Genomic DNA, 12,489 nt, shown 5'->3' on the forward strand with positions numbered 1-12,489 from the left:
ATTACCTATATACATTTTCACAACATATCAGAATAAGAATTATATTTAGATACCAGTTACAAATTGAATAATTGTATGTACTACACAACAACAAATATAATGATTATCACTGTTGTCCAAAGAGGGATTATATGTACTCGCTGCTGTGGTGTGAGATGTGTCTGCAGCACACTGAAGGGGCGATGTATCAAACCTTGGCGAGAGATAAAGGACTAACCAATCACCTCCTGTCATTTTTATCACCTGTGTTTGAAAAATGACAGGAGCTGATTGGTTGGTACTATATCTCCCGCCACTTTATATCTCCCCAATGTTTGACACATCTCCCTCAGATTGCTCAGGGGTAGCAGGATTTATTGAGAGGGTGAAGTGCTGTAAATTATCAATCTGCCTGACAAGTCACTTATAGTGACATATTATTGTAGAATATTGAATAGAAATATCAGAATCCTTTGATCTCAGCTAATATGTGCCTGTTCCTTATTTAGGCTGTTGCGTTAACACAAATATCACAATCAGTGTAATGGAAGAAGGGGACATGGATTACCCCTGGGAGATCTCAACAACGTTCATGTCCTTGTTTGTCCTGAGCCTGGTCTATAGCATCACTGTAACTCTGTTTAAGGTAAGAAACCAATATCTACCGGGTGGCACAATGCTGAAAGAACAGCCCTAGAACTCTGAAACCTTTCTTGGTTATTCCAGTATAAAATGGAACACTTTCATTATACCCATATAATCCCAAACTCACTCATTCCACAAAGTATAAACATACAGTAGTTTAATTGAATATATGTGGACATTTGATAAATGGAACGAGTCAAGATAGACTGTGATGATGATTATATATATATATATATATATATATATATATATACATACAGTCATTGGATCCGGCGGCACTCGATGAAATGAAGTAAAAATTAGAGATGAGCGGGTTCGGTTTCTCTGAATCCGAACCCGCACGAACTTCATGTTTTTTTTCACGGGTCCGAGCGACTCGGATCTTCCCGCCTTGCTCGGTTAACCCGAGCGCGCCCGAACGTCATCATGACGCTGTCGGATTCTCGCGAGACTCGGATTCTATATAAGGAGCCACGCGTCGCCGCCATTTTCACACGTGCATTGAGATTGATAGGGAGAGGACGTGGCTGGCGTCCTCTCCATTTAGATTAGGAGAGAGAGAGAGAGATTGACCTGAGGCTGATACTGTAGAAGAGAGTGCAGAGTTTAGTGACTGACCACAGTGACCACCAGCAGTGCAGTTGTTTTATTTAATATATCCGTTCTCTGCCTGAAAAAAACGGTACACACAGTGACTCAGTCACATACCATATCTGTGTGCACTGCTCAGCCCAGTGTGCTGCATGCCTGCATCATCTATGTATATATTATATATCTGACTGTGCTCAGCTCACACAGCTTATAATTGTGGGGGAGACTGGGGAGCACTGCAGTGCCAGTTATAGGTTATAGCAGGAGCCAGGAGTACAAGACAGTCACATACCATATCTGTGTGCACTGCTCAGCCCAGTGTGCTGCATCATCTATGTATATATTATATATCTGACTGTGCTCAGCTCACACAGCTTATAATTGTGGGGGAGACTGGGGAGCACTGCAGTGCCAGTTATAGGTTATAGCAGGAGCCAGGAGTACATATTATATTAAAATTAAACAGTGCACACTTTTGCTGCAGGAGTGCCACTGCCAGTGTGACTGACCAGTGACCTGACCACACTGACCACCAGTATAGTTAGCAGTATACTATATTGTGATTGCCTGAAAAAGTTAAACACTCGTCGTGTGACTTCACTTGTGTGGTGTTTTTTTTTTATTCTATAAAAAACTCATTCTGCTGACAGACAGTGTCCAGCAGGTCCGTCATTATATAATATATATACCTGTCCGGCTGCAGTAGTGATATATATATATTTTTTATATCATTATTTATCATCCAGTCGCAGCAGACACAGTACGGTAGTTCACGGCTGTAGCTACCTCTGTGTCGGCACTCGGCAGTCCATCCATAATTGTATACCACCTACCCGTGGTTTTTTTTTCTTTCTTCTTTATACATACATACTACTACATCTCTTTATCAACCAGTCTATATTAGCAGCAGACACAGTACAGTACGGTAGTTCACGGCTGTGGCTACCTCTGTGTCGGCACTCGGCAGTCCGTCCATAATTGTATACCACCTAACCGTGGTTTTTTTTTCTTTCTTCTTTATACATACATACTACGACATCTCTTTATCAACCAGTCTATATTAGCAGCAGACACAGTACAGTACGGTAGTTCACGGCTGTGGCTACCTCTGTGTCGGCACTCGGCAGTCCGTCCATAATTGTATACCACCTAACCGTGGTTTTTTTTTCTTTCTTCTTCATACATACATACTACGACATCTCTTTATCAACCAGTCTATATTAGCAGCAGACACAGTACAGTACGGTAGTTCACGGCTGTGGCTACCTCTGTGTCGGCACTCGGCAGTCCGTCCATAATTGTATACCACCTAACCGTGGTTTTTTTTTCTTTCTTCTTTATACATACATACTACGACATCTCTTTATCAACCAGTCTATATTAGCAGCAGACACAGTACAGTACGGTAGTTCACGGCTGTGGCTACCTCTGTGTCGGCACTCGGCAGTCCGTCCATAATTGTATACCACCTAACCGTGGTTTTTTTTTCTTTCTTCTTCATACATACATACTACTACATCTCTTTATCAACCAGTCTATATTAGCAGCAGACACAGTACAGTACGGTAGTTCACGGCTGTGGCTACCTCTGTGTCGGCACTCGGCAGTCCGTCCATAATTGTATACCACCTACCCGTGGTTTTTTTTTCTTTCTTCTTTATACATACATACTACTACATCTCTTTATCAACCAGTCTATATTAGCAGCAGACACAGTACAGTACGGTAGTTCACGGCTGTGGCTACCTCTGTGTCGGCACTCGGCAGTCCGTCCATAATTGTATACCACCTACCCGTGGTTTTTTTTTCTTTCTTCTTCATACATACATACTACGACATCTCTTTATCAACCAGTCTATATTAGCAGCAGACACAGTACAGTACGGTAGTTCACGGCTGTGGCTACCTCTGTGTCGGCACTCGGCAGTCCGTCCATAATTGTATACCACCTAACCGTGGTTTTTTTTTCTTTCTTCTTCATACATACATACTACGACATCTCTTTATCAACAGTCTATATTAGCAGCAGACACAGTACGGTAGTTCACGGCTGTAGCTACCTCTGTGTCGGCACTCGGCAGTCCGTCCATAATTGTATACTAGTATCCATCCATCTCCATTGTTTACCTGAGGTGCCTTTTAGTTGTGCCTATTAAAATATGGAGAACAAAAATGTTGAGGTTCCAAAATTAGGGAAAGATCAAGATCCACTTCCACCTCGTGCTGAAGCTGCTGCCACTAGTCATGGCCGAGACGATGAAATGCCAGCAACGTCGTCTGCCAAGGCCGATGCCCAATGTCATAGTACAGAGCATGTCAAATCCAAAACACCAAATATCAGTAAAAAAAGGACTCCAAAACCTAAAATAAAATTGTCGGAGGAGAAGCGTAAACTTGCCAATATGCCATTTACCACACGGAGTGGCAAGGAACGGCTGAGGCCCTGGCCTATGTTCATGGCTAGTGGTTCAGCTTCACATGAGGATGGAGGCACTCAGCCTCTCGCTAGAAAAATGAAAAGACTCAAGCTGGCAAAAGCAGTAGCACCGCAAAGAACTGTGCGTTCTTCGAAATCCCAAATCCACAAGGAGAGTCCAATTGTGTCGGTTGCGATGCCTGACCTTCCCAACACTGGACGTGAAGAGCATGCGCCTTCCACCATTTGCACGCCCCCTGCAAGTGCTGGAAGGAGCACCCGCAGTCCAGTTCCTGATAGTCAGATTGAAGATGTCAGTGTTGAAGTACACCAGGATGAGGAGGATATGGGTGTTGCTGGCGCTGGGGAGGAAATTGACCAGGAGGATTCTGATGGTGAGGTGGTTTGTTTAAGTCAGGCACCCGGGGAGACACCTGTTGTCCGTGGGAGGAATATGGTCGTTGACATGCCTGGTGAAAATACCAAAAAAATCAGCTCTTCGGTGTGGAACTATTTCAACAGAAATGCGGACAACAGGTGTCAAGCCGTGTGTTCCCTTTGTCAAGCTGTAATAAGTAGGGGTAAGGACGTTAACCACCTCGGAACATCCTCCCTTATATGTCACCTGCAGCGCATTCATAATAAGTCAGTGACAAGTTCAAAAACTTTGGGTGACAGCGGAAGCAGTCCACTGACCAGTAAATCCCTTCCTCTTGTAACCAAGCTCACGCAAACCACCCCACCAACTCCCTCAGTGTCAATTTCCTCCTTCCCCAGGAATGCCAATAGTCCTGCAGGCCATGTCACTGGCAATTCTGATGATTCCTCTCCTGCCTGGGATTCCTCCGATGCATCCTTGCGTGTAACGCCTACTGCTGCTGGCGCTGCTGTTGTTGCTGCTGGGAGTCGATGGTCATCCCAGAGGGGAAGTCGTAAGACCACTTTTACTACTTCCACCAAGCAATTGACTGTCCAACAGTCCTTTGCGAGAAAGATGAAATATCACAGCAGTCATCCTACTGCAAAGCGGATAACTGAGGCCTTGGCATCCTGGGTGGTGAGAAATGTGGTTCCGGTATCCATCATTACTGCAGAGCCAACTAGAGACTTGTTGGAGGTACTGTGTCCCCGGTACCAAATACCATCTAGGTTCCATTTCTCTAGGCAGGCGATACCGAAAATGTACACAGACCTCAGAAAAAGAGTCACCAGTGTCCTAAAAAATGCAGCTGTACCCAATGTCCACTTAACCACGGACATGTGGACAAGTGGAGCAGGGCAGGGTCAGGACTATATGACTGTGACAGCCCACTGGGTAGATGTATGGACTCCCGCCGCAAGAACAGCAGCGGCGGCACCAGTAGCAGCATCTCGCAAACGCCAACTCTTTCCTAGGCAGGCTACGCTTTGTATCACCGGTTTCCAGAATACGCACACAGCTGAAAACCTCTTACGGCAACTGAGGAAGATCATCGCGGAATGGCTTACCCCAATTGGACTCTCCTGTGGATTTGTGGCATCGGACAACGCCAGCAATATTGTGTGTGCATTAAATATGGGCAAATTCCAGCACGTCCCATGTTTTGCACATACCTTGAATTTGGTGGTGCAGAATTATTTAAAAAACGACAGGGGCGTGCAAGAGATGCTGTCGGTGGCCAGAAAAATTGCGGGACACTTTCGGCGTACAGGCACCACGTACAGAAGACTGGAGCACCACCAAAAACTACTGAACCTGCCCTGCCATCATCTGAAGCAAGAAGTGGTAACGAGGTGGAATTCAACCCTCTATATGCTTCAGAGGTTGGAGGAGCAGCAAAAGGCCATTCAAGCCTATACAATTGAGCACGATATAGGAGGTGGAATGCACCTGTCTCAAGCGCAGTGGAGAATGATTTCAACGTTGTGCAAGGTTCTGATGCCCTTTGAACTTGCCACACGTGAAGTCAGTTCAGACACTGCCAGCCTGAGTCAGGTCATTCCCCTCATCAGGCTTTTGCAGAAGAAGCTGGAGACATTGAAGGAGGAGCTAACACGGAGCGATTCCGCTAGGCATGTGGGACTTGTGGATGGAGCCCTTAATTCGCTTAACAAGGATTCACGGGTGGTCAATCTGTTGAAATCAGAGCACTACATTTTGGCCACCGTGCTCGATCCTAGATTTAAAGCCTACCTTGGATCTCTCTTTCCAGCAGACACAAGTCTGCTGGGGTTGAAAGACCTGCTGGTGAGAAAATTGTCAAGTCAAGCGGAACGCGACCTGTCAACATCTCCTCCTTCACATTCTCCCGCAACTGGGGGTGCGAGGAAAAGGCTCAGAATTCCGAGCCCACCCGCTGGCGGTGATGCAGGGCAGTCTGGAGCGACTGCTGATGCTGACATCTGGTCCGGACTGAAGGACCTGACAACGATTACGGACATGTCGTCTACTGTCACTGCATATGATTCTCTCACCATTGAAAGAATGGTGGAGGATTATATGAGTGACCGCATCCAAGTAGGCACGTCACACAGTCCATACTTATACTGGCAGGAAAAAGAGGCAATTTGGAGGCCATTGCACAAACTGGCTTTATTCTACCTAAGTTGCCCTCCCACAAGTGTGTACTCCGAAAGAGTGTTTAGTGCCGCCGCTCACCTTGTCAGCAATCGGCGTACGAGGTTACATCCAGAAAATGTGGAGAAGATGATGTTCATTAAAATGAATTATAATCAATTCCTCCGCGGAGACATTGACCAGCAGCAATTGCCTCCACAAAGTACACAGGGAGCTGAGATGGTGGATTCCAGTGGGGACGAATTGATAATCTGTGAGGAGGGGGATGTACACGGTGATATATCGGAGGGTGATGATGAGGTGGACATCTTGCCTCTGTAGAGCCAGTTTGTGCAAGGAGAGATTAATTGCTTCTTTTTTGGGGGGGGTCCAAACCAACCCGTCATATCAGTCACAGTCGTGTGGCAGACCCTGTCACTGAAATGATGGGTTGGTTAAAGTGTGCATGTCCTGTTTTGTTTATACAACATAAGGGTGGGTGGGAGGGCCCAAGGACAATTCCATCTTGCACCTCTTTTTTCTTTTATTTTTCTTTGCGTCATGTGCTGTTTGGGGAGGGTTTTTTGGAAGGGACATCCTGCGTGACACTGCAGTGCCACTCCTAAATGGGCCCGGTGTTTGTGTCGGCCACTAGGGTCGCTAATCTTACTCACACAGTCAGCTACCTCATTGCGCCTCTTTTTTTCTTTGCGTCATGTGCTGATTGGGGAGGGTTTTTTGGAAGGGACATCCTGCGTGACACTGCAGTGCCACTCCTAAATGGGCCCGGTGTTTGTGTCGGCCACTAGGGTCGCTTATCTTACTCACACAGTCAGCTACCTCATTGCGCCTCTTTTTTTCTTTGCGTCATGTGCTGATTAGGGAGGGTTTTTTGGAAGGGACATCCTGCGTGACACTGCAGTGCCACTCCTAGATGGGCCAGGTGTTTGTGTCGGCCACTAGTGTCGCTTAGCTTAGTCATCCAGCGACCTTGGTGCAAATTTTAGGACTAAAAATAATATTGTGAGGTGTGAGGTATTCAGAATAGACTGAAAATGAGTGGAAATTATGGTTTTTGAGGTTAATAATAATATGGGATCAAAATGACCCCCAAATTCCATGATTTAAGCTGTTTTTTAGTGTTTTTTTAAAAAAACACCCGAATCCAAAACACACCCGAATCCGACAAAAAAAATTCGGTGAGGTTTTGCCAAAACGCGGTCGAACCCAAAACACGGCCGCGGAACCGAACCCAAAACCAAAACACAAAACCCGAAAAATTTCAGGCGCTCATCTCTAGTAAAAATACAGGTAAGTAGAGGGCACCGTCGTTTATTAGATATTTCATCGGTGTGCTGCCTTTTAGATCATATATTTTTATATATATATATATATATATATATATATATATATATAACAATTTCAGACCGGCACTCCACGGAAAATACAGGTAGCTGCACCGGTGCCTCCACATATACCCATGTATAAATATAGTCCCGCAATGGTGTGGCACTCGGCTTGATGAATAAGTAATAAGCCAGTCAGGTCTTATATATATATATAAGCAGGCGACGGCGCGGCACTCAGGGCTTGGAGAAAGAAAACAACCAGCAACAACCAAGTCTGCAACAACGTTTCAATCAATAGATTTTCATCCTGATGAAAATCTATTGATTGAAACATTGTTGCAGACTTGGTTGTCGCTGGTTGTTTTCTTTCTCCAAGCCCTGAGTGCCGCGCCATCGCCTGCCTGCATCCTTTCATTTGCGAGGGCACCGGGCAAAGGTAACCCATATTACAGGAGTGCCGGACACATTGTCATTTTATATATATATATATATATATATATATATATAGATATATATAGATATATATATAGATATAGATAGATATATATATATAGATTTAGATAGATATATATATTTATATTTATATATATATATATATATATATATATATATATTGATACATTTCTTCCACACAAGAAAATACATTCATGTTATAAGCTTTAAAAACTAAGAATAAGGAGCTTTGTTTAACCAAAATACCACCTGTACATAAACCTATTCTGTTGCTCTGAATGCCATAGCCTACTGTTATGTTATCACGTTAGCTATTGTAAATACAATTCTTTGACAGATATATTCAATATTACTTTTAAATGTCCTACACATTGATCCATTCAGGAATCCAATGTAAATTCTAATTATTTTTTCTTATGTTATGACAGCATCAAGGTCTTTGATCTCACAATATATGCACACTTGTGATTTCATGTGTCTCAGTAAAATTGTGGTTAATATATACTATAAAACAATATTTCTCTTCTATTCAGGTAAAATAAGATCCACAATCTTCTTCGGTCTCTGTCCAGCAACAGACAGAACAGGACAATCATACTATGAATATAAATGACTGAATGCCTGTAATATGTGAAAACTGTTGAATAATGATCTCATCACCTTTTTTACCATGTAAATAACAAAGTTATAAATCTAGTAAATGCGATTACGGCTTTCTCGAATAAAAGTATATTTCTGATTGTGTCTGTTGTCATCTAAGTGTATTATCCATCCTACAAACCAAAAGCTTTTCAAATAAGGAAATCAGTAAAGCAAGTAATCTCCATATTCTGTATTTTAAAAAATACACTGGCAGACTCCATACCAAAAAGTTCAGAATGGCCGAAGAGGCGAGGGAGTCAGATATAGAACTGCCAGATCCCCTCACATCTGTGCCTTGTAGCAGCAATACACCCTTCACCAATTACAATTATGCTATGAACTTATACCTAATGGTTAAGGTCCTTTCTTTACATGTTAAAGGGCATAGGGGGACATTTACTAAGCAGTGATAAGAGCAGAGAAGTGAGCCAGTGGAGAAGTTGCCCATGGCAACCAATCAGCTCCGAAGTAAAATCTATAATTTGCATTCTATAAACTGATACAGAGCTGCTGATTGGTTGATGGGGCAACTTCTCCACTGGCTCACTTCTCCGCTCTTATCACTGCTTAGTAAATGTCCCCCTTAATTCTTAAAATAAGAGATTGTTGGCCATCTCCACCTTTCACCAGTATAAAGCGAATATTGTAGCAATTATGCCATGAAACAAATGTTTTCTATTGACATCTAGAATTTTTTTACTGAAGCTATTCAAAATATTACTACATTTTTCAATGTACTTAAGGGGGGTACACACGTATAGATTTCTCCCAGAGATGTGTGCTGAGCGATCTAGTACATCGCTCAGCACACATCTGAGGACGCTCAGCACACAGCACGTTGTGTGCTGAGCGAGGGGGAAAAAAATGCTCACTTCAACCAGCGGTGAAATAAGTGGTCTGACTAGATTTGGCCTGCATGCAGGCCAATCTAGAGTCAGCGATAGCGCCACACATCGTTATCGCTATGGGGTATACACATGGAGCGATGTGCGCTTCATTTCTAAGCAATCTGGTCAGATTGTTTAGAATTTAAGCACACATCTCTACATGTGTACCCCCCTTTACAGCAAGCAACCCTGTTGCCTAAATATTCATTAATAAGAAAATATGTAACGAAATACAAAACAGCTTTCTCTGACTTTCATCAGTGCTAAAATACAAATGTTTATTATACCCCTTTCAGATCCCCAATGCCGCATCCCACCCGGGAATTGGAAACGGGTCCTTCCCGGGTGGGATCCGGCATTGAAGACTCTGCTATCCCTTTCGCTGGCTTCCAGACCCGGCAATATGCCGGGTCGGTTGCTTTAGCGGTGGGGGGCGGAGCCGACAGCGGGAGCGGAGGCGGTGCTGGGAGATGAGCTCATCTTCGCACCGCCTCTCCCTATCTAGTAAAGTCGCATCGACCCGGGAATCCATTTACGCAGCCACTGACCCTGTATTCAACCTGGGAATAACCCTTCTTAAAACCCAGGTTGAATTACCGGGTCAGGCGACCCGGGAATTCTGACATGGCGCTTTCACACCGCACACTGACCCGTGTCGACCCAACAATATGTCTGGTCAATACCGGGTCATTTGTGCAATGTGAAAGGGGTAGAATGTAAATAGGGCTATTTCCTAAATGTAAAGCATTACCTAAATGTCTTATTCTTAAAGGTTCTACTGTCAAACTCTAGAACAAGAATACAAAAGAAGTATAAACAAGAGTGCAGTGAATACAAGAGGTATCAAATTCAAGAATATGGTTTAGAATATTTTTTGTTAAAAGATGTAAACAAAGAATCAATATGAGTCAGTCTAGTAACAAAAAATACCATTTATGAAAAGTAAAAAACAAAAAAAAGAGGAACTATGATTTTCTGTACGATTTCATGCAAGCTTGAAATCTGCATTAATTCCTGAGGTGAACAATAAATCAACTATGTTGAACATTTAAGAAAACATCCTAACAAAATAAAAAATATATATATGTACAATAATGACACAGTATATAAATGTAAGAACAATAGCCAATCCTTGTTTATAGGTTGTAGGAGAAATTATAATGTTTATCAAGATATATGTTCAAATGCAGAGAAAGCATTTGGGATTTTGGGCAAGCAATATCCATAACTATATACTGTATATATATATATATATATATATATATAGTACCATTCAAAAGTTTGGACACACCTTCTCATTCAATGGTTTTTATTTATTTTAATTATTATCTATATTGTAGATTAACACTGAAGACATCAAAACTATGAAAGAACACATATGGAATTATGTTGTATACAAAAAAGTGTTAAATAAATAAAAAAATATTTTTTATTTTTTAGATTTCAAAGTAGCCCCCTTTTGCTTTGATGACAGCTTTGCACACTCTTGGCATTTTCTCAATCAGCTTCATGAGTTAGTCTCCTGGAATGGTTTTCCAACAGTCCTGAAGGAGTTCCCAGAGGTGCTGAGCACTTGTTGGTGGCTTTTCCTTCACTCTGCTGTCCAACTCATCCCAAACCATCTCACTTGGGTTTAGGTCAGGTGATTGTGGAGGCCAGGTCATCTGATGCAGCACTCCATCACGTTCCTTCTTGGTCCAGTAGCCCTTACATAGCCTGGAGGTGTGTTTGGTGTCATTGTCTTGTTGAAAAACAAATGATGGTCCCAGTAAGCGCAAACCAGATGGGATGGCATGGCACTGCAGAATGCTGTGGTAGGCATGCTGGTTAGGTCAGGGACGTGCAGTCAGGGGAGGCAGGGGAGGCAGTGCCTCCCCTGTGATTAATTATTAAAATAATAAAAAGAAGATACTTATGACACATATTCAGTGTCATAAGTATCTTCTTTATTTTATTCTAATAATTGTAAGTCCTTCAAGTACTTTGGGAGGCACTGATAGCAGTGCCTCCCGTGGATAATGGGAACGGGACAGAGCGGGGGGCGGGGCCAAGCACGGGGCTGTAAAAGCCCATTAAAAAATATATGGAAAGCGGCACTTAAACAAGTGCCTCGCTGACAGGGACACCACCCCCATGTCAGCGAGGCACCTGTGATAGGACAGCGGATCCAGTGCTGGATCCGCTTGTCCAATCACCCACATGCGGCGCTGGAGGCGGCGGGTCCCGGCGGTGAGTGCCTTGGACGTAGCTGGGAGCAGCGGTGGGCCTGCAGTGTGTGCGGCTCTCTCACCGCCCTCCTCCGCCGGCTCCCGCACAGTCCGCAGCGGTGTCCTCCCGTCCTCCTGCTCACCTGACAGCCGCTGCAATCCGTGCAGCTCTCCCACCGTCCTCCTCCGCCGGCTCCCGCACAGTCGTCAGCGGTGTCCTCCCGTCCTCCTGCTCACCTGACAGCCACTGCAATCCGTGCAGCTCTCCCACCGTCCTCCTCCGCCGGCTCCCGCACAGTCAGCAGCGGTGTCCTCCCGTCCTTCTGCTCACCTGACAGCCGCTGCAATCTGTGCGGCTCTCCCACCGTCCTTCTCCGCGGCTCTGTTCTCCAGCAGCAGCAGGTTAGATTAACACAGTGTTTATTTTCTTGAGCAGTGGCTTTTAGGTGAAGGGAGGTAAATGATTAAGGCTATTTATTCCTTTCTAAAACTAGTTTTCTGACTGTGCATCATGTTGGACTAATTACTGGGTTATGCTGCATTTATTAATTTTTAGCGGTATTTGATGTATACATTTTACATCAACATATCACATGCTCTCTCTCTCTCTCCTCTCCCCGCCCCTCCCGTGTTTCTCCTCTGATGTCATTCGTCTTCTCTGTCTGCCTCCTCTGATGTCATTCATCTTCTCTTCCTCCTCTGATGTCATTCATCTTCTGTGATCTGATCTATGCTGTCTCAGATGTCTCTCTCTCTCTCCCCTGTGGATCTGTAAGTATAATGT

At 43.9% G+C, this 12,489-nt stretch overlaps 1 long non-coding RNA gene across 1 annotated transcript; it reads left to right on the forward strand.

Moving 5' to 3' along the window:
• The first annotated feature begins 211 nt into the window (after positions 1–211).
• LOC134899471 (uncharacterized) lies at positions 212–8,711 on the forward strand. The gene is made up of 2 exons (XR_010173195.1): positions 212–625; positions 8,503–8,711. It is a non-coding gene; the product is annotated as an uncharacterized LOC134899471 (long non-coding RNA).
• Positions 8,712–12,489: the final 3,778 nt, after the last annotated feature.

This window comes from Pseudophryne corroboree, chromosome 1 (genome assembly GCF_028390025.1).
Source record: "Pseudophryne corroboree isolate aPseCor3 chromosome 1, aPseCor3.hap2, whole genome shotgun sequence".
Taxonomy (NCBI): domain Eukaryota; kingdom Metazoa; phylum Chordata; class Amphibia; order Anura; family Myobatrachidae; genus Pseudophryne; species Pseudophryne corroboree.